The sequence below is a fragment of the Pelophylax lessonae genome (genome assembly GCF_965119305.1).
Source record: "Pelophylax lessonae genome assembly, chromosome: 3".
Classification (NCBI taxonomy): Eukaryota; Metazoa; Chordata; class Amphibia; order Anura; family Ranidae; genus Pelophylax; species Pelophylax lessonae.
In genome coordinates this window covers 629,464,029-629,488,330 of record NC_138770.1, presented here as the reverse complement: position 1 = coordinate 629,488,330, position 24,302 = coordinate 629,464,029, and positions in this window count along the sequence as shown.

Here is a 24,302-nt window from a genome sequence, read left to right as displayed (position 1 = left end):
TAACTTTTTTGAAATGCGTTTTTCTGGATTTTTTTGTTGTTATTCTGTCTATCACTGTTAAAATAAACCTACCGTTAAAATTGTAGACTGATCATTTCTTTGTCAGTGGGCAAACATACAAAATCAGCAGGAGATCAAATACTTTTTTCCCTCACTGAATTCAGTGGGTCTCATAGTGAAGATTTCTGCAAAGCTGGGACTTAAAAGTTGACATACCTCAAAATCTGTAAATTGACATCCTATCTTTTATAGCAGAGGTTCATAAGACTGCTAATTCAAGCTTTGTTCCTGTGAGCACCTGCTAAACAAGTTAGTACATACTCCGACTTCCACTGCACACAAATTCCTCCATGCCGATCTGAAATCCTTAATTATTCACTTCAATGGCACCAATGCAGCGATAGCAGGCTGAGGCAGTGGTGGTTGCTCCCCTACCTCTCATGCACAGGTACCCTAATTATAACAGGCAGATTCAGTCTGTAAACTGATATCCCAATGGTAAATCAGGTGCTGAGCTGCACTACTGTCCACAATAGAAAATCAAAGCGCCATATATACAAACCAGATTCACTCCATTTCACGTATAATTTGCAGACATTTGTCAACAAGTTGTTTTGCAATGGCAGCAGATGTTTACTGTACATGGAGATGTCAAATACGCCACACATTGGCTGGGCTCATCTATATTACACATACTCCATCCTGGAGCAGTTTGTGGCAATTAAAGTGTAACTAAAGGCAAAACTTTTTCCAACATGGCAGCATACATGTGATTTAGCTCCGCCCCTATATCCACCCACAGGACATGTTTAAATCTAAAAAAGGAAAGCTCGAGCAACCTCCCCCAATTTTACATCTTTAAGTTCAGGGCAGCGCATGCAGAATGTCTATGGAGACATCTGCCATGCAGCAGGCTGGTTGGTGCCATGTACCTGCCTCAGGTGCTACAGGGAAGATCAGGGGCTCGTACATTTATTGACTTTGATGGAATGTTGGTCCAGGCTTCTATGTCCATTGTAATATAGTTAGTCAGGTTGAAAAAAGACACATCTAGCTCAACCAATGAAAAAACAAAAAAAAATAGTAAAGAAAACCCAACCATACAATCCCATATACACAATCCTATACCCTCAGTTGATCCGGAGGAAGGCGAAAAAACCCCAACAAAGCATGATCCAATTTGCTACAGCAGGGGAAAAATATTCCTCCCTTATCCCCCGAGAGGCAATCGGATATTCCCTGGATCAACTTTACCTATAAATATTAGTACCCACTTAAATTATGTACACTTATGGCACTTTTCCACTGCAAGTACCGGCTCGGCTCCACTTGGCCCTGCTTGGCCCGGTTTGGTTTTCCACTGCATGGTACGGTGTTGGAACGGTTCAGTACGGTTTGGTATGGTTTGCTTTTCCACTAAAGTAAGTGGGTGGGATAACAACGATTCTCTGACCAATCAGTGGCAAGCAGTGACAAACAGTCAAGGTTGCATGCAAAGGATTGTGGGATATGGTACCGGTACGGCCCTCTTGGAACCACAACTGAGGTGGTACTGTTTATGGTACTGTTTAGAGAGCCTTACCGTTCAGTTTCATGTAGTGGAAAAGCACCGCCGTACCGTACCGAACCGTTCGTACACCGTACCATGTGGTACCATGCAGTGGAAAAGCACAAAAGCGAGCCGAACCGTTCGGTTCTATGCAGTGGAAAAGCACCATTTGGAAAGAATCCAGGCCTTTTTTAAAGCAATCTAGTGAGCTAGCCAGAACCACCTCTGGAGGGAGCCTATTCCACATTTTCACAGCTCTTACGGTGAAAAAAAGTTTGATCATACATTTTAGTTCTCCCTGTTTAGCTTGTTATTTATCACATGTATGCTGCCATGTTGGTGTCAGGAAAACAGAAAATTGTATCAAATACTTACTGTAATTTTCCTTTCCTGACGCCAATCCATGGCAGCATACGAACCCTCTCTTTTTTTATTTTGTTATTTTTACGGAGAATGGTGGAGGTTGCTCAAGCTTTTCCTTTATACATTTAAATAGATCCTGTGGGTGGATCTAGGGGTGGAGCTATATCACATGTATACTGCCATGGATTGGCGTCAGGAAAGGAAAATTACAGTAAGTATTTTATACAATTTTCCTTTTTTTTTTTAGCTTTGGATAGAGTGGGGAAGAATTAGACCCCTGCCAATCCTGTTTTTTTGGGGTCTGTGTCCCATTGGTCAGAGTCCTCCTTTATTTGTTCTGGTGACCACAGTCGCCAGGACAGAAAGTGAAATGGAAATCCTCACTTTTTGAGTTGGGTTCGAGTGGCCATAGATGGATCCAAATCGGCAAGTCAGCAGGGAGTGGCCAAATATTGATCCATGTGTGGCTGCCACCAGCCACACTTCTGTTGAACATGAATGTTGGAATGTTGGAATGTTGGGGGAGGGGTGATCCTCCATCCACCTCATTTGTGTGAATGTAGGAATCTGTTTGTCAGAATAAAAAAAGAAAAAAAAGAAAAAACATCTATAGCATAGCTTTTTGGCTTTTTGAAGAGAAATCTATCAACAGGAACATTATTCTGGTGACAACCAAGATGAAATGTCCTTTCACTTTACACTCACTTCCTGTTGTGTCTCAAAGACAGGACGTGATAAAAAATCCATTTAGAAAAAAAAACTCACAGGGGTTTTAACCTTGCCTATTTTAATCTATAAAACTGGAAAAAAAAAAATATGTTTTGACCTTGCATGCTTTTTCAAACTTGGAGAATGTTTCCATTCCACATTATGTAGTGATGTCACTCTGCTATCTCATAATTTTCCCTGAGAATGTTGCTAAGCTGATCTTTGGTGTAGGGAACTTTATAGCACACCAAATATGTCTCATTATTAGGTCAAAAGTGATGACATGTTGTTCTTCCATAGTGTAGGGAAAATTAGTGAGTAGAGGTAATTTAACAATACCCACTGACTCAGACAGCCTTTTCTCAGCAGAGCCCTGGATTTTATTCTGGCCGAGGCGTCTGTCTGCTCTTATTTTGCCATCCTGAACCTTTCTGACCTTGTCACAGAGGATTTTGGGCTGCAGATGTTTCATGCATTGTGCAAGGTGCTTGTGGCTTTGTGTGTGGTGATATTAGCCATGTTCCAGGTTGTCACTGCACACTTTACTGCCATAGGTTAACCCAGAACTTCTGACAAGTTCCCCGACAACCAAGATAAAACCAGCCTGAAATTTGTGTTGTGGGAGGTTGCTATAAATAGATTAGCAGAGAGCTTGTCTTGTTACAGCACAGCTCTGCAAGTCTCTGCCTATGTGGAGTGGGGGTGTGTGCCTTTCCTCCAATCAGCTGTCTTGGCTGTATGCAAAGAATCCACTCCCAGTGCTGAACAGAAAGAGAAAATCTCTAACACAATGTGCATTTTCTAAAAAATATATAGCTGAAGACAGCAGATATACATGTAAAGTAAAGGGGTAAAAATTGGAAGAGAACAAAAATTCTCCTCAATGGAAATCCCACGGAGGAGAGGGCATCCTGCTATGCCTAACGGCCGGGAATGAAGCCGGGAGCAACCATGCACAATTGGGTATAAAAAGACACTGGGGAACAGGGATGGGAAGGGGGACAGAACCCCCTAAGAACAGGGTTGCAAAATAGAAGGCTCAAACAGGTTTATGCATGACAAACAACTTTATTGATGAAAATTCAAAATAGTTAAAAATCACAGAACGCTGTGAAATGTTTTTGCACACTATTGGAATGCAAATAAGGACCTTGGGGGCCCTACCGGACAACGCTGCCAGATGGTATTATGGCAACCACACGCCAAACACAACATGTAAAACCTATGTAGGAGGATTTGTTTAATCTCTCTGTATCATCTGAGGCTGTTTACTTCACTGAGTATATGTGAGGGTTTACATCTACTTTAAGGCAGTCATCAAACACAAGACTTTAAAGTGACACTAAACAATATTCTTATTCTCCAAAAATAATCCATACAAATCCCTTACTTAATGGCCCTATAATTGATTGTTCATGAAATTTCTTATTGCTTTGGGCACAGACTTCTCCAAAATGGCACCTGGAAGCCATAGTAGAGGATGACTTAATCGTATGCTGCGCTCCCCCTAGTGGCAGTAGTAAAGCAGTGGTCATGTGACCATTCTGTTAACACTGAAGAAAAAGGGAAAATTAATTATAGATTATAAGATTGCTTTATCACCAACCAAAACACTCTCTATTCTCTGCACCTAACAAAGGGTACCACCAAACCCGCTTGCCTACACATCTGTCACTATAACGAGTGTCTCCATTGCAAGATTTCACATTTTCCCTTTTCCCTATTCCTGTTCTGGTGACAACTCATAATTCTGGATTTTTCCTCACTTTTATAAGCAATACCAGTGGTCTGCAAAACAAACAGTGAGGATGAATCTTCCTAGCAGATAGTAACAAAACCTATCGTAATCCTGTTGTAATTCCTCAAAACTCTATCCCAAAATAAAGAATGATTTTGTAGTACAGGACTGTAAAGGACTCTTAAAGCGAAACTCAACTGTATCTGAGCACCACAAGCTGAAAACACTATTTATTGCTACAAAAGGTAGGAATCTGCAACAAAGGTTGTTATAATCCTTGTAATGTACAGAGATCACCCAGAGGGGAATGTTTTTTTCCAACAACAGTGAAGTTCTGCTTTAATGTGGTATTATTAGGGGTGAGTCCAGAGGGTGGTGATAAATGGGGAGTACTTGGAATGGTCTGGTGTGGAAAGTGGGGTCCCCCAAGGTTCTGTCCTGGGACCAATCCTATTTAATTTATTCATAAACGACCTAGAGGATGGGATAAACAACTCAATCTCAGTATTTGCAGACAATACTAAATTAAGCAGGGCAATAACTTCTACGCAGGATCTGGTAATCTTACAGGACGAACAAAATAATGGGATGGGCATCTACATGGGAAATGAGGTTTAATGTTGAAAAATGTAAGGTAATGCATTTGGGTGCCATAAATATGAACGTAAGTTACTCACAAAGGAGAGAACCTCTGGAGGAATCTAAGATGGAAAAGGACCTGGGGGTCCTAGTAGACGACAAGCTCAGCAATGGCATGCGATGCCAAGCTGCTGCAAGCAAAGCCAACAGAAAACTGGCATGTATAAAAAAGGGGATTCACTCCAGAAATAATTTGATAATTCTCCCACTTTACAAGACTCTGGTCCGGCTGCATCTGGAGTATTCCGTCCAGTTCTGGGCACCGGTCCTCAGGAAGGATGTACTGGAACTGGAGAGAGTCCAGAGAAGGGCCTCAAAGCTAATAAAGGGAATAGAGGATCTCAGCTATGAGGAAAGATTACAAGCATTGAACTTATGCTCTCTGGAGAAGAGACGCTTGAGAGGGGATATGATATCAATGTACAAATACTGTACTGGCGACCCTAGCATAGGGAACAAACTATTTAGTGAAAGGGAATACAAAAGGACTTGCGGCCATTCGCTAAAATTAGAAGAGAAGCGGTTTAACCTTAAACTGCATAAAGGGTTCTATACTGTCAGAGCAGTAAGGATGTGGAACTCTCTTCCACAAGCAGTGGTATCAGCAGGGAGCATCAATAGTTTCAAAAAACTATTAGATGGGCACCTTAACAACCACAACATACAGGGGTATACAATGTACTATTGACATAAACACTTATCACACACACACATCATAGGTTGAACTGGATGGGCTGGTGTCTTTTTTTCAGCTTCACTAAAGGCCCGTACACACGTAGCGATTGTCGGCCGTAAATATTTGGCCACCGACCGATCGGCCGATTGTCAGCTTGTTAGTATTATGCTTCCGACAACCGACTGCGACTTTTCGGCCGAACAGAATCTGGGGTGCAGGCATTAAAGTTTTTGTTGGCCAACACCAGAACGGCCGATTGTTCGCCAGTCAGTACAGAATTCAGCCGACAAACAGCAGATGAGCAAGACTGGGCATGCTCAGAGAAGAAAAAACACACGGAAAGTTAACCATCACATGACATCACTTCTGCAGTCGGCTGTTGTTGGCCGACAAAATTCGTGTGCAGTCTTTAGCACTTTTCAACCGACAGGACAGCACCGGACAAAAGACGGCCGATCGTTCGGCCGACATTCGGTTAGTGTGTACGGGGCTTAATTAGGTAAATAAGGCTGGGGATGGAATTGTGTTGCCGATTTAGAAAAGGCCAGCAGAGGGCGCCATAGAGAAAGTGTGAATGAGTGTAATGTGTGGAACTGCATAGGAAAGAGAAAAGGATGATGGGAGCCTGCGTCTCTCAGCCAATACAGCTTGTCGATAGAGTCAGAGAGCTGGGACTTTACCAGATAGGTGGAGCTCTGAGGAAAGCAGAAGTTCAGGTGGATAAACGTCCCTCCCTTACATTTTAATTCCATTTCCGTTTGTTGGCGAATATTGGAATTGATTTTGTTTTTTTAATTGACTTCCTTTGAATTTTATTTTCGTTTAGTTTTCGTCACTAAAGACATGCAGCTGCCGAAAACTATGACAAAAATATTTTCATTGATAAAATGAAACTACTCTAAGGTTCACTAGACATTCATCCAGATTTGCAGTGGGTTGCACTGATAACAATTATCTTATGATTCATGTATTTGTATGTAGAATGACAGTACATTGTAGGCTTGGGAGTGATTCACACTGCATGAAAGAGCACGGGATTATGGTTAGAGATAAACACTTAAGCTTTCATTTTTTTGGCTGGTAACTTTCTCTTGTTTGGCTTAAATTAAACAACCGTCATTTTGACACAAATAATCCACAGAAAAAGATGTGGGATTCTTTGAAGTGGAATCAAATCAAAGTGGAGCGGTAATTAGCAGCAGATAATTGAAGCTCACTATTTATTTGTATGCTGGGTCTTCTTGTGTGGCTGCATTAAAACAATCCTAATAGGCTGTATGGGATGATATACAGGATTTATCTGTCTACAACGGACAGCTCAAAATAATTAGGGAAAGGAATTTATTTTAAAAAGCCAGACCGTCTTCCAAAATATGATAAGAAGGTGCAACACCATTCTTATCTTGTGTGGACCTAAAGCCCAACTGTGGGAAACTTGAAAATTCCTCCTTGCAGTGGGGCTGTGCCCGTACTACAAGGATTACTCCGGCAAGCCATAGATCAGGGGTCTTCAAACTATGGCCCTCCAGCTGTTCAGGAACTACAATTCCCATCATGCCTAGTAATGTCTGCAAATGTCAGAGTTTTACAATGCCTCATGGGATGTGTAGTTCCGCAACAGTTGGAGGGCCGTAGTTTGAGGATTGCTGCCATAGACGATTCCATTTTGGTGGAAATAAAGAAAATAGCTTGATTCCCCAATCAGGAAGGAGCCTGATTTTGGGCTCATTCCACAACACAAAGTAACGTGAACCAAGCCTTAGACTGGGGTGCCTCGAGACTGAAAATACTTTTCAAGGACGCCTCGACTGGAAAAAAGTTTGAGAAACATTGCCTTAGATTGTAAGTTGCTTGAAGGAAGGGACTGATGTGCATGTACAGTATATTGTATAAAATATCAGTGCTATATAAATACCTGACAGTAAAATATTTACTGTATTTCAAAACTAAGGCGACATTCCTGTACTCACTTGTTGTTGATATCAGTAACATATTTCTAATATATATATAACATATATTTCTATTTAATGGCAATATGTACTCTCAAGTTGTAAAGCATTGCGTAAACAGTTGGCGCTATATAACTCCTGTATAATAGTAATAATAATAATAATAATAATATGTAATATAAGAAATAGAAAAAGAAAAAAAAAATACATATCATAATTTTTTAATGGTCATATTTAATTTAAGAAATAGTATATGTATATATATATATACTGTATGTATATATATATATATATATATATATATATATATATATATATATATATAAATAAATAAATATATATATGTATATATATATATATATATATATATATATATATATATATATATATATATACACACATATACTATTTCTTAAATTAAATATGACCATTAAAAATGTATGATATGTATTTTTTTTTTGTTTTTCTATTTCTTATATTACATATTATTATTATTATTATTATTATTATACAGGAGTTATATAGCACCAACAGTTTACGCAATGCTTTACAACTTGAGAGTACATACATATATTTCCAATTGATGCAATTATGCGATATAAGAAATAGAAAACACATATAAAATATATTTCTAAATTATTGCCAATATGTAATATGTGAAATAGAAAACACATATAAAATATATGTCTTTTTATTCAATTTCCAATATCATTATACAGCATAAGTTTACAAATACACACATTATCAAACCTGAATAAATAATAAAAAAAAAAAGAAAAACTGGAGAAAAAAAGGGCAAAATAAAATATATTTTTAATAACTGTCAACATGTAATATAAGAAATAGAAAATATATAAAATATATTTTTAATCAATGCCAGTACAGTATTTAATATAAGAAATAGATACAGAAAATATATATATATATATATAATATATTTCTAATCAATGCCAACATGTAATATAAGAAATAGAGATGGAAAAAAAATATAAAATATATTTATAACTAATGCTAAGATGTATTGTTAAGAAACAGAGATAGAAAATATATTTAAAACATATTTCTAATTAATGCCAAAATATAATATAAGAAACATATATACAAAATATATATACATTATATTTATAATTAATATCAAGATATAATTTAAGAAAAATTAAAAAAACAACCCAGTAATCATTAAAAGCAGTTTAAAATGTATAATGGATAAAATATGCTGCAGTTAAGAAAAATCCATCTGTTGAAGGTCACAGACTGCTTACAAGATGTACAATGCTCTTACTCCCCCATGTGGCTCTTATGAGGACTGCAGCTTTGCAGCCAATAGATTTCCAACCAAGCCCCAACACTAAATCCTAAAGAATTTCAAGTGTAACAAATGAATGTTAAACAAGGGAAAAGAAACAGTAATACCTAAATAAATATTCCAAGCCAAACATTGTGTGCATGAGGGCTTGAAAATAAAAAATAAAATCTAGGAACTGATTTTACGTTTTGTTTTCCTTTTTTTTTTTCCTCTTCACCGCGAAGTCGAAAGTAGACGATGGGAATTTGTTATTGTTTCTGTTTTTAATTAGTGATATGAGGCTTTGAGTGGGATTTAAGCAGAAATTCTCCTAGCAAGTCTGGTGTTATTGACCCGGTGACCTCCCGGAGTTGAGTTACTCAGAGTCAGGTTACATTAGAAAAGCAATGCTACGCCATTGGTTTGAATGGTAATTCAGTCTTGAATCCTTGTGGCCAAACCAAAAGGATTTTGCGGTAGGCTACTGTATTGGGGAAAAGTCCGGCACTAAAACACGCTCACGTGATTAACGTAATCACTATTAAAAGGAAAGCTCCACTTTTGACTGTATTTTCCATAACCCATCTCCCTGAGCTGAAATCCAGGCAGAAATGTAAAAATACCTAGAGCCTATTTTTGTATTTATTAAAAAAAATTATAATTTTATTTATTTATAATGTATATGAATTATATAATAATAATAATTATTATTATTATTATTATTATTATTATTATTATTATTATTATTATTATTATTATATAATTCTAATAATTTATTTATTATTTTAAATGCAACTAGTGTAAATAACTGAATTCGACATGATTTCGCTGTACAGCAGCGCTTAGATGGGATGTGAGAGGGGCAGTACTTGGGCCAATCAGGTGACCTGCATGCGCATGTGTTTACAGGGAACATGCTGACAGGAGGAGATGACCTCATTAATCTACCACTAATCCTTCCTTGTCCAATCATAGGCTGGAGGCAAGAAAGTGAACAAGCTGTGTTGCATAACTACAGCAGAGAAAAGTCAGGTCACTAGGCTGGCTGCGCTGTATGGCACGTAAGGATGGCTTCCAAATATAAATTTCAACTGCATATTTAACTGTTTGCCTGGATTTCCATTTTAAAGCAGAACTAAAGGCATTTACAAAAAAAATGTAAAGAAACAAAAAAGAGAGAGAGACTAAAAAAACACCACTGACTAAGTGTAGTAAATATATTTAAAATAAACAGTAAAAAAAAAAACAAATATACACTCAAAAAAAAAAGTATTCCAAACAGAACTTAAATATCAGGCCAGTAGATTGGAGCCTCTCTGCAGCCAAGGCAGATGTATTCTGAAAGCAGCCTCTGTAAAGGAACAGTATCCAGCTAAGCACTGTACAGAAACTCATGGCAGAAGCTTGACAAAGGAGCAGCTCTGTGTCTGAAACGCGTAGCCATGCCCCCTATGATGTCATCATGACCTCCGGACACCTAGCTTCCACCTTGAGTTTTAACTAGCAATAGTTACGATTAAAAAAAAGCACAAAAATGTTTAAAAAAATTGAAGTTCAATAACATAAACAAATTAATGCCCCCCCCCCCCCGTATACTATATATGAAGGCAAATGCACAACCTGGTGCCATTATTCACTGTTAGCTCTAAAATTTACAAGTACCAAAGGCTTTTAAAGCATCATCTATGAACAATATGGGGTACCATAGTTTTTTCCATTTTATGGGAGTTTTGAAGCTTTGATACCTGTATATTTGGTATCTATTTCCTCGACACAGCCCCATATAATTTTTGAGAGATCTAGTCACTTTTCCCATAATAATACATCCCAGACTTTCAGGGTAACAGGGTGCTACCATAATTAGGATTATGTGCAGGCAATGGCAGATAGATGTCTATGAAATATCCCTCCACTAAAGGTTATACCTCTGGACCACAGGTTTGCCCCATCTACCCCCAAGCACTCCCTTGCATACAGAATTGCAGGGTTCTTTTTTTTTTTTTTTTTTTTTTTTTTACAAATTTTTTATTCATTTTTCAAAATATCAAATAGATACAAAAAAACAACACATTTTACAAAACACTCTCCTTCCCCCCACCCCAATCCTTCCCCCACCCCTCCCCTTCCTCCTAATTCTATTATCTTCTCCCTTTGTTTTCTCCTCTCCCTTCTCTTTTCCCCTTTTCTTTATACCCCATTTCAGCATATTTTCTTGTATTTTTAAATTCTAACCAACCTTTCCAGATGTCAGTCCCTGTGATCTCCCCTATCTGCTGCAATACCTTCTGCCAATATTCCTGTATTTTTGGGCATTCCCACCATAAATGGGCCATGGTTCCCTCCATATTACATCCTCTCCAGCATAGAGATGATTTTTGTGGTTGATGTCTTGGTGCTTTAACAGGGGTTATATACCATCTTGCCAGACATTTATAGTTCATCTCTATCGTGTTTATATCTACTGCCGAACTATGTACCATTCTCTAATTTTTCCTACTTGTTGCTCATCCACACCTGCTCCTAATTCTTTCTCCCATCTCCCTGCTGGCCCGTTTGTTTTTAACTTGAATTGGCTCCACCTGCACAGTCTTGTCATTCATTACAAAGGTCAGTGAATGAAAAAATGACAAGTCCCATCTTCCCCTGCAGAAGACGGATGTGTGGTTTCAATGGAGCACAGGTGTTGTGATGTCAACACACTTTTAGTCCTTTGATATTTCCTCCAACTCTGTAACTAAAGATCCGAATCTCTGCACAAACCAGTGGCGGCTGGTGCTCCATGGGCTGGGGGGGAGGAGGTGGCAGATGGACCGCACCATACCCCCCCCCCTGGACCACACCAGGCCGCACACCATACCCCCCCCCCGAACCACAGCGAGGCAGGAGAGACAGGAGGCAAGACACAGGACACAGGGCCCCCCGCTCACTCACCCTGCCTGGATATCTGCAGCAGCAGGCAGCGGCAGCTTCAGCTTCTTCCCCCTGTCTTTTGCGTCTCCTCCCTCCTCCTCCATGCACAATGGCATGGCTTCTCTTTTTTGGCCAATCGGGAAACGAGTCTCAAGACCCGCTTCCTGATTGGCCAGGAGGAGGATCCGTGTGACAATAGCAAATTTTAATTTGCTATTGTCACAACTGGGCCAGTTTTACAGTCTCCATGGCTCAAAAGCCCACCCTTTTTTTTAGCCTGTGAGAGCCTCTGGCTCTAGTCACATGGTTAAAAAAATAAAAAAAAGCCCCATTGAACTCCATCAGTGGCAGCCCGTGCATAGGGGGCGCCAGAGCGCCGCCCCCCCTAAAAAAAAAAGAAAAAAAAAAGAAAAAAAAAAATAGAAAAAAAAATGACAAAAAGAACAAATAAAGTTTTGAAAAAAAAATCGTGTTCGCAGGCCTATGCACTCGGCCTGGTGGCTATGGGGGGGGTTGGGGTTTACGACCCAGAAGAGGCGCCGATTGGCTGCCTTCTGGGGGTGTAACCTGGGCGCAGGAAAAAGCGCTGAGCCATCCCCACCTTCGTGATATCCTGGCTGTGATTGCTCCAGTCTCCAGCCTGAACCAATCATCATCCAGGACATCGCTGACTCGCAATGGGGGCGGTGCCGGTGCATGCGTCAGTCATGCACCGTCACCGCCCGATCTCCTTCCCGCCGCCCGGACCAGAAGACAGAAGACTGAAGAGGAGGACATCCACGGCGCTGCTCGTCTTGGTTCCCGGAATCCCGCCATCCCGCCACCGTCAGAAGGTAAGTGATTGAAGCCGACCTGTGCCCTCACCTGTGCCATGCCTGTACCATCACCTGTGCCATGCCTATGCCATCACCTGTGCCATGACTATGCCATCACCTGTGCCATTACCTGTGCCATGCCTATGCCATCACCTATGCCATGCCTATGCCATCACCTGTGCCATCACCTGTGCCATGCCTATGCCATCACCTGTGCCATGCCTATACCATCACCTGTGCCATCACCTGTGCCATGCCTATGCCATCACCTGTGTCATCAGCTGTGCCATGCCTATGCCATCACCTGTGCCATGCCTGTGCCATCACCTGTGCCATGCCTATGCCATCACCTGTGCCATGCCTATGCCATCACCTGTGCCATCACCTGTGCCATGCCTATGCCATCACCTGTGCCATGCCTATACCATCACATGTGCCATGCCTATACCATCACCTGTGCCATGCCTGTACCATGACCTCAAAGTCATGCAATTTTTTTACCGCGTTTTTGCCGCGAAGCAATACCTATTACATTTTTCTTTTTACATTTTTCTTTTTGCGCCCCCCCCACAAAAATTTTGAGCACCAGCCCCTGCGTCCCATATGCACCAGCCGCCACTGGTACAAACCTGAGCTGGAGCCAGAGCATTGCACTATGTGATCCACACTTCTATCACAAATATTAAAACAGGGGGACTATCCTACATTTAGGAATTATTCCCTTGTTTTGGGGATTTGAAATGAAAATGAGACTTGCACATACTTTATATTTCAAGAGGACTCTATTTCGCTTTCCCTTCTTCCAGAAGCTCAGACAGTTACATACACCACATTGACGTGTGATCAGACATTCATCTTATATTCTATCTTGCACAGTTGAGTTTATTCCGTTTCCGAGACATTTATAAATTGTATCTGTAGTGTTTGGTTTGCTGTTGAACGTGACGGCAAGACTAAACAAATAATGGATGAGTAGCTATCTTGTTTGGCATTAACTGACAACAAAAAGTAAACTTTTTATTTTATTATTCATGGATTTATACAGAGACAAAACATCGTAACCGCATGCTGTAAGAGTTATATCAGGGATAGGCAAACTGGAAAAGAGAAATGGACAGAGGGCGCACCAGCCTAGCGCATTATCTTTAAAACAATTTATTGTAATAGACATGTATACACATTATACTCACAAAACGATTGAAGGGGGAACACCCCGAAACGCGTAAGCATTTTTTTGGAGGTCTACATCCTTCCACGGCCTGCGGCAGCTGAGGATGCCCAGTGGAGACCCCTGGTGGTCCCTCATTGCTTATTGCCCGTGTTTTATAATCGTTTTGTGAGTATAATGTGTATACATGTCTATTACAATAAATTGTTTTAAAGATAATGCGCTAGGCTGGTGCGCCCTCTGTCCATTTCTCTTTTCCAGTATCTTCTTTGGGTTACCACGACCCATTGAGAGTGGCAGCACAGCCTGAATTTACTACAATTTGACCTGAATCGCATTTTCCGGATACCAGCCGCAAGGCCACCCCTTAAGCGCAGGAGTAATTTGCTCTTTGTACAGGGATAGGCAAACCTTGAGAGGTGGAGATCTACCTGGAGAACATGGAAGGGACCAAAGATCACCAACATGCAGTGCAGTTTTTTAAAGGGTAAAACTTTAAAAAATAGCAAATAAAGAAAAAATAATATAGCGTATACAATTGCAATGCAAATCATAGTGTAATTAAATGTTATTAAAAATTACCTTTCCTTTTCAATCTGAAAATGTTCTGAAAATGCAATGCAATATGGCTACCTGGAGGAGTTCTATACACAGAACGTGCGCTGACCACACCCCAGAAACATAATTTCCTGCTTGTGTGATTGGCTCATTGATTTTCCCAGAAGTCTGCACTAAGACACAAGTCAGATTTCTGGCATCCCCTGCAACAAAAATGTAATTTTTGGTGAGATACCGCCAATAGGAACACGTCTAAAGCCATGTAGGGGAATAGGTGATAGATAATTATGAAATCTACCCCATTAGACTCGCTCAGCTCAGGGACACAGAGAAATACTCTGTGATTTCTTCATAATAACAAAAGGTAGGAATCTGCAACAAAGGTTGTTATAATCCTTGTAATGTACAGAGATCACGAGAGGGGAATGTTTTTTTCTCAATAAAAGTGGAGTTACGCTTTAAGGAGAAAACCTAGCAAGGCCCCATTAAAAAGTAGGGGATTTTTGAAGAAAAACAAACACATTATGCAGTATTAATATAAGTGTCACTGTAAAATATTAACATATCCTACCTTTTTAGCTTCAGCAAGAAAATTGGCATTCACTTTTTACACCAAATTTGTCCATATCTGAAAAGTAAAATACCTGTTACATCACTGCACCCTCACACTCCTGTTGTATCAATGATACACAATGTGTTGTAAATTTTATCCTGGAGTACCTCTAACTCCCTTTTGTAGACACTGACCCCAGCTTTACCACTGCAGGGAAATGCCAGCTGACCTGGCTGCCTCTTCACCAGCCCACCTGGCTGCTTCTTCACTAGTCTGCCCAACCGACTCTCTTCATCAGTCTGCCCAACCGACTCTCTTCATCAGTCTGCCCAACTGACTGATTGACTATTTGGAGATCTCCCAGGGCAAGGTTAAAGAAGACTTAAGCACACCGCTGTCTTCAAGAGAGACCTGCTACATGTGGCAGTCTCTCCCCTTGTAAGTCCCTGCACCGTGCCGTAGTACTTACACTGTCCTCTTTGCTCCCACTGCCTCTCAGGGAGGACTTCCTCCAAGCTTCTCCTGTTGTTAGGATGCTCTCAGGCCAGCACCTGAGCCCCGACCTGAGGCAGAGCACCCCCCCCCCAGACAAGGGGGTTCACCTCAAGGGCCACAGACAGCCTCCTCAGCACTGCATCTCTATCTTCCACCCGACTCCTTTCCCAGCATGATTTATTCATATTTAAGGGTTCACTTATTTCCCTGCCAAGCCCACCTCCTGGGGAATTGTAAAGCTCCCCTAAATATGCAGAGCAACCCTCCTAGCCTCTGCCCTCTAATTTCTATGTTCTTCATCTTTCCAGAACCAGGGGGAGACACCAGAGAGCTGTTTGTATGAGTTCTGCTGCCCTGAACTCTAATAACCCTGACCCAGATTAAGACTCACGGGTTATAGACATGAGTCAGAATATGTTTTACCTGCTCTGACACTAGTAGCACACCAGAAGGTGCTACATAGGTAACATATATTCTGTATTTTTTTGAGCGCTCATTGGTTTAGTGTTTAAGATTTCAGCCCAGGGGAATGATGGGAATCCTTTATAAATAAAGAAAAATGAGGATGCAATACTATATTTTCAGTGGCATTTTTCATGCTACGTAGCTGTTCAATTGCCAAGGTTGGCAATCCCCCATTACTTTTTTACTGACATGGAAAAACATTGTACATTTACTGATGAAGCACATTTTTTACATACATCCTGAGGAATGACAAAATCGGTATTATAAAACTAAGACAACTGATGTTTAACCACTTTCCGACAGCCCACAGTACATTTACATTAGAGTCCGCAGAGTTCCCCTTTACATCAGTGTATCCAGAATTCCCCCTTACATGAGAGTTCACCTTCATATCAGAGTCCGCAGAGTTCCCCTCTACAACTGAATCCCCAGAATTCCCCCTTACATCAAACTTCACAGAATTCCCCCTTACATCAGAGTCACCCTTACATCATAGTCCCCAGAATTCCCCTTTACATCAGAGTCCGCAGAGTTCCCCCCTAAATCAGAGTCCCCAAGATTCCCTCCTTACAATCAGGGCTCTCAAAGCCCCCCTTACTGCAGCAGATTTCAGCAGATTTCTCCTCTAATGCTCATTAAGACCAGTCTTCTGTACTAAGCCACTGTCTGTTGTCCTTTCACCTCAGAACTGTGTGCAAGAAGCCTAAGTGGATGCGGACACCGCGGCTGCACAACCACAACTGCATGTCAAAATGTGACATGTGGGCAAAAGCAGGTGCATGGATTCAAATGCAGCCATTGCATTAGCATCCACTTCTATGGGCTGCCTGCATGCAGGTGAAAAGACAATGCAGCAGACAGTGGCTCTGCACAGAGGATGGGACTTAGTGCCTATCTGAATGAGCCCTTACATCAGAGTCCACAGAGTTCCCCCACTAGGAATCTTGAGGCTCTGGGAATCCTGATTTAAGGGGGGACACTGGGAAATCTGATGTAAGGGGAAAGCTGTAATGAGAAGAGACTCCTTTATATCAAAGTTCCTTTTTACACCAGAGTCTGCAGAGTTCCCAGCTTACATTAGTATCCTTCTCTTTCCCCCCTTTCCTTAGGGCCGCTATTGCACTCACCTCTTAAAGCGGAGTTCCACCCTGGAATTTTTTTTTTTTTAAAAAATACCCACGGGACAGTCAGGGCTAGTGCATTCCACAATGGCTAGCCTCTGATCTGTCCCGGGCTGCACTTACCTGTTAGGACAAATACTTACCTTGAAAACGTCTTGTCCAGCGCTGTCATTTCAGATGTGGGCAGCTTGAAGCCAGCGAGATCCTCTTCAGCGTCCTCTTCCGCCTTCTTCGGTCCCACGATGCCCTGCGCCGGCCCCGACGTCACTTCCGGGTCACGCGCGTCATCCCTCCACAGCTTCTGGGCATGCCCAGAAGCTGTTTAGAAGGGGATGACGCGCGCGCCCCGGAACTGACGTCAGGGCCGGTGCAGGCGCAATGATTCCTGGGAGCGATGACGTTCAGCTCCCAGGAATCATTGCAGAGCCAGGAAGTGACGACGGGCTGCGGCCGAGGAAGGAGGAAGAAGTAAGGTAAGTATATTTTCTTCGCTACGAGGTAAGTAAAAAAAAAAAAAAAATGTGATTATCCATTTCTTTTTCAGGTGACCCGGAGCGAGAAGATGGAGGTAAGTATAAAATTAGGGTGGAACTCCACTTTAAATCGATCTCCCCCTTACGGTAATTCCATGCAGGCTGTGGGGCACTGTGGGAAGGCTCTGACAGGCTATAGTGCTCTGAGGAAGCACTGTGGGGCACTGAGGGTGAGCTGTAGGGTTCTGAAGGCAGACTCAGGAAGGCTATTGGTCCTCCTCCCCTTCCTTACCATCTTCTTTAAACTAAGGCGACAAGGCGCCAAGCGCCATTTAGTCACCATGCACCCTTCTGGACCTGCCCTTCCAACCAAGCCAGGTTCAGCTGACTAGTACAGAACTGCCAAGAAGCTGGCAGATTTACAGGCATGTTTCTCCTGTCCATGGACAAATATAGACAGAAGAACAGCACCCTTTTTTCGTAAATTGATGGTTGACAACATTGGCGGGAGTTCTTAGCCATGGGTATCCATAACTCTTAAGAGTATGGAAGTCAATTTAAAGAATATGAGCCTGAACCACTGAATAATTTAAAAAATAAAAGAATGCCATGGGACCATGCTTGGATAGGAGTCTGGCTGCTTTTAGCATGGTGTTGCCCCTTGAAATTCATACCAGTCCCAAAGAGTCCTTCATTAAAACTGTGGGGGACTCCCCACCATTTTATTTTGTTTGGGGTCCCCCTTGATATCCATACCAGACCCTCATCAAGGATAAGGATCTAGTATAGATGAAGAGGATTCCAAGTCACTTTGTTTACATACAGAAGTGAGTTCTCAGTAGCTGTCACTTACCTGCAATTGAACTGCTTCATGACGGAGGGTAAAACAAATCTTAACGGTTGAATACAGTTATGCAACTTTGACATGTGTTAGTAAAACCGTACATATCATTGTGACTAATAAGTGTATCCAGGTGAATTATACCTTGTTTTTCAGATTTGTACAGGACAAACGGGGATTTCAATTGTAAATAGTAATAATATCTCATGAAATATGGCATAAAATAGTAAAAAAATATATATATTTTTTAAATTTGGCTGTATATTTATTTCTATTACCATAACCTACCACCAAAAAACAACCCAAAATAAATTCTCCTGACAATCGCAGCAATACTACATACAGTATGTGTATAATATTTATTGTATGTACCTGTAGTAGGGTCCAGAATGAATAGCTTGCATTTTGCTTTTTTTGTCCTACATAAAACACACTGACACAAACTGACACTGATACTAAATTAAAAATGTTTTTTTAATCCTACCTACAATACATTGAGTTTAACTTTTGACTCTATTGTTTGTTAACTCAAACTGAGCATCGAAATGGGGAAGAAAGAGGATTTAAGTGACTTTGAACGTGGCATAGTTGTTGGTGCCAGACGGGCTGGTCGCAGTATTTAAAAAACTATCCAGTGGGCAGCAGTTGTGTGCAGGAAAATACCTTGTTGATGTCAGAGGTCAGAGGAGAATGGGCAGACTGGTTTGAGATGATAGAAGGGCAACAGTAACTCAAATAACCACTTACAACCAAGGTATGAAGAATACCATCTCTGAATGCACAACACATCGAACATTGAAGCAGATGGGCTACAGCAGCAGAAGACAACACTGGGTGCCACTCCTGTCAGCTAAAAACAGGAAACTGAGGCTACAATTCACACAGGCTCACCAAAATTAGACAATAGAAGATTGGAAAATGTTGCCTGGTCTGATGAATCTCGATTTTAGTTGTGACATTCAGATGGTAGGGTCAGAATTTGGCGTAAACAACATGAAAGCATGGATTCATCCTGCCTTGTATCAATAGTTCAGGCTGGTGGTATTGTTGCTGACCATGTCCATCCCTTTATGACTACAGTGTACCCATCTTCTGATGGCTCCTTCCAGCAGAATAATGCACCATGTCACAAAGCTCAAATCATCTCATCACTGGTTTCTTGAACGTGACAATGAGGTCACTGTACTCCAATGGCCTCCACACTCACCAGAATGTATGCATACAGGTTAAACAGCATTTTTTGTAAATTCAGTTTTGCAGCAGTAGGTTGTATACACGGTACAGATGCACCACTTCACTGGCAGATTCAGGGTATCCCCCAGGCATTTAATGGAATTTTTATTTTTTATTGAAAAAAAATTAAGGTAGCGTAAGAGAACTTTTTGAAATTGCCAAGATGTTAGACAGCTGGAATGTAGCTGCTGCGAATGTAAAAACATCCAACAGTATAGATAGCATATTAATAAAAAAAACTTGTGGCCTGCAAGTTAGAGTAGGTATCAGTGAGCCGGGGGAAATTTGTGGAAGGGGAACAAATGAATAAGCAGATCAAGACATCAAGTCTGAATAAACAACATGATCTGCAACAAGGAAATAGGAAAGAAGGAAAGAGGAAGGAAGGATGTCCATAGTAGGAAGGTGGGAAAAAGAGGTTGTGTAAGGGGGAGGGGAATGAGCATTGGGAATACCCAAAATCAGAACCCCAAATCTGGACTACTATAATGAGATATAGCTCTCCATGGACAGTAATGGATGGGCATATTGTATCTACAGGGTCTATATCTAGGAGAATTTATTTTGCATGTCCATCAGGATGCTGGTCAGTTTCTCATTGATAAAGAACCCATAGATCCACTGATGAACCTTTTCAAAGGAAACAAATTGTTTCTTCCAGGCTTTGGCGTCAGAATTTTGCATTTTTTTTTATCTCCCAACACCTTCTCTCTCTCTTATTAACACCTTCCCAGCTGGCCTATAGCAGAATGATGGTCGGGTGGTGGCTTTCCCATGCTGACTGGGCATCATATGACATCCTTCAGAATGCGCCACATGTGCGCACCCCCCTGGGGCACAGCGCATCATGGATCACGGTAAAGAGCCTATGACGTACACTCTTTACCAGGTGATCGGCTGTGTCCAATCCCAGCTGGTCACATTGTAAATTGTAAATGCCATTTATCGGCATTCCTCTCCTGACGCTGACAGTACTTGAGGAGAGGAGAGCCCAAAAGAGGCAATATTCCTCAGTGGGAACATCTGCACTGATAATCAGTGCCCATCAGTGATGCCTGTCAGTTTCCATTAGTGCTGCCCTTCAGTGCCCATCAGTGATGCCTGTCAGTGCCCTTCAGTGCCCATCAGTGATGCCTGTCAGTTTCCATTAGTGCTGCCCTTCAGTGCTCATCAGTGCTGCCTTTCAGTACCCATCAGTGATGCCTGTCAGTGCCCATCAGTGCGGTCTATAAGTGCCCATCACTGCCGCCTAGCAGTTCCATCTATAAGTGCCATCATTGCTGCCTATCATTGCTGCCTATCATTGCCCATAAGTGCCGTCTATCGGTCCCGCCTATCAGTGCCCATCAGTGCTGCATATCAGTACCACATATCAGTGCCCATCAATGCTGCATATTAGTGCCTTCTCATCAGTGCCACCTCATCAGTGCCCATCAGTGCTACCTCATCTGTGCAGCCTATCAGTGCCCGTCAGTGCCACCTCATCAGCACACATCAGTGAAGGAGAAAAATTACTTATTTACAAAATTGTATAACAGAAACTAAGAAAAACTTTTGTTTTTCAAGGAAAGAAGGAAAGGGGGTGAAAGTGCCTTGTATTGAAGTAGATAAAAGTGCTGCTTTTCTTTAGTTTTTCTTGTTTTTGCTTTAGTACATGTTTCCTGGGGCAGTGCCCAGTCCTATATGCCATTTGTTTGCCAACCCCTTGCTTATTAGCCTAGCAAATAGCCACTATTTTTTTTTTAACATTCGGCTCCCATTGACTCCAATGGGGTTCAGATTTGGCACCCAAACTTTAGTTATGTTTCCAACACCCACCTTTGACCGAAATAAGGTACATGCCTATTGGCAAGCAGAGGCCTTTTCTTCTCTGACCTCAGAGTTCTAGCATGTACCCTCCACCACTGCTGCTAATGCACCTCATAAAGAGGAGTCCCATTGGACAGCAGGATCAATCATGACGGGTTCACTTTCATTTTAAAAGTATGTAAGAAAGTGTTTAGTGGGCCGGGAAGGGATTAGAAAACAGGATAAAATGATCACTGTTATAGATATTCCTCGCTAAGAAAAATCGGCTGAACGCCACTAACTACAGTGCCAGGTTCACGGAGGTCTCCTTGTAATCCCCAGGCAGGGAAGCATATTTTTTTTTGCCATGTGTTTAAGCCTCTATAAAAACCACCCTGGCTGTTTTATGGAGCTCTGCAAAAATAACTGCTCTGTTGTGGAAATCCTGTCTCTAAGTATCTTCTTTATATGCTTACAGCTTCCATGTAAGTGGCAGCTCCGGATAGCTTTTCCTTGGATGATGTATGTTACATTGTCTCACACCTGTGTTATGTGCCAAGACACATTTGTAAGACAGTGGCCAGACCAATTTTTCGGTTAAATTTAGACTGCCTTTTTTTTTTTTAAATCTGTAGATCTGCCCAGATTATGTTATAACTTTCATTAAAAAAAAAAGAAAAAAAAAAAAAAACACAGAACACGTATCAAAATCACATCCTAAAAATCTTAAGACTTTTACTTATCTGAATGGGTGGGGCTTTAAAAAGGGGGTGTGGCTTGATAGACAATTAGACAAACTATTTCTGTTCCAAGACATTACAGTGTTGCTGTATAGAGTCCAATACTTCATGATCTCATTTGGCACACCAGACCCAACTGTCCGTAGATGTTTCTCTGATCTCTTGCAGGTCCATGTTCATTGCTTTATCCACCCTGGCTTCTCTCATCCCATTCTACCTTGGTTTTCTTTTTTTTAGCATCAGGGTCTTCTTAAAGAGGAACTTCACCCTTATCATAAATATTACAATAAGGCACTTTGAAAATGTTTAGTAATGGTAAACTACAAACAAATGCTTACAGATAATTGCAGGTTTTTTATTCTTTGCTTATCCTATTTTTCTTTACCTCCTTATTTTTCTCACAGTGGCCATTTTCACTAAGGACAGATAAACTAATTCCCCTTTACTTCCTGGATCTCTGCCTCTCAGAGCATGGGACAGGAACATCCCAGGATGCATCTGTGAGGTCAGGGTTATATCACCAGTGCCTCACTCAACTGGGAAGTGGAAAAAAAATTGATTTTTGTAAAAACTTACCATAAAATCCTTTTCTCTGAAGTTAATCGACAGACGCAGCTCCATCCAGTCAGAGACTATAGGGTTATGCCCCTCCTATCAGGAATAGGCCCTAGACAGGAAAAAAGCTTAACCATACCTATGGGGGCAGTCCCTGCAGGCATAACCCCACACACCCTGCTATCATCAAACAGTTTAGTTGCAAGCAGTGTTAAGAATAGAAAAAAAAAACATGCACTCAGAAGTAGAGGGGCAGGTGCTGCGTCTGTCGATGAATTTCAGAGAAAAGGATTTTACAATAAGTTCCTACAAAAATCCATTTTTTTCTATCGTTCATCGACAGACACAGCTCCATCTAGTCAGAGACTATAGGGATGTCCTAAAGCAGTATATTCATGAGGGGTAACGTAACTTTCCAAAGGCTAAACTTAGTCAACCAGGTAACATGGAGCTCAACCAGGAACAACTGGAGCTCACCCTAAAAACACAATACACCCTCAAAGAGAAACAAGAAATAAAACAGTTCTCTTTAAACAGCAGCCTGCAAAACCTTGCGGCCAAAGGAAGCATCCGAAGATGCCAACACATCTACTTTGTAGAATTTTGTAAACATATGCACAGACTACCAAGTTGCGCCTTACAAACTTGCAGCACCAACGCCTGATGGCGAAAAGCCCAAGAGGCACTCCGCGCTCTCGTAGAATGCGCCTTCACCGGGAAAGGAGGAACCTGACCCTTCAGGGAATAAGCCTGAACTTCTGTCTGCCTGATCCATCTGGACATGGTCGCCGCAGACACAGCCAATCCCTTATGAGATAAGAGCGTCTGATTTTCTAAAAGACTCAATGGCCTACATACAAGCCCTGATCGCCCGAACCATATCCAAAGAGTTCAACGCAAATTCCTTAGAATGTTTGGGCTTGGGGCAGAGTGAAGGCAACACAATGTCTTCATTCAGATGAAAATCAGAAACAACCTTAGGAAGAAACAACTGATTAGGTTGAAGTACCACTTTATCTCTGTGTATCACCAGATAAGGTGAGCAGCAGGACAACGCCACCAGTTCAGATACTCTGCGAGTGGAAGTGATAGCCACCAAGAAGGCAACCTTCTGGGACAACGAAATCAGAGAAATCTTGCAAATGTTCTCAAAAGGAGGTTTTTGAAGAACAGACAATACCAAATTGAGATCCCTCGGCAGTAGCGGGGACCTTCTCTGAGGAGCCATATGGCCCACTCTCTGTATAAAGGTACGAATCAAAGCACACATAGCTAACGGGCGTTGGAAATATAGCCAAAGATGAAACTTGGCCTTTGATAGTGCCCAAAGCCAACTGCTGTTCAACTCCTTTCTGCAGAAAGCCCAAGACCCTAGCTATCGAAAACAAGCGAGGGTGCATCTTCAGTGATTCACACCATGAAATATACGATTTCCACTTACGGTGATATATCTTCCTAGAGGTCGATTTCCTAGCCTTCAATAGACCTTGAGACAGCAGATCTTCCCAAGAGGAAGTTTCCAAGGAGCATCGGCGACCAACCTTACTAGGTCTGCGTACCAAGACCAGCGAGGCCAGTCTGGAGCCACCACAATGAGCGGAATCCCTTCCACCTCTATCCTGTGCAGAAGCCTCTGCAGGAGTTTCAAGGGAGGAAAGGCATAAATTAGCAGATACTGAC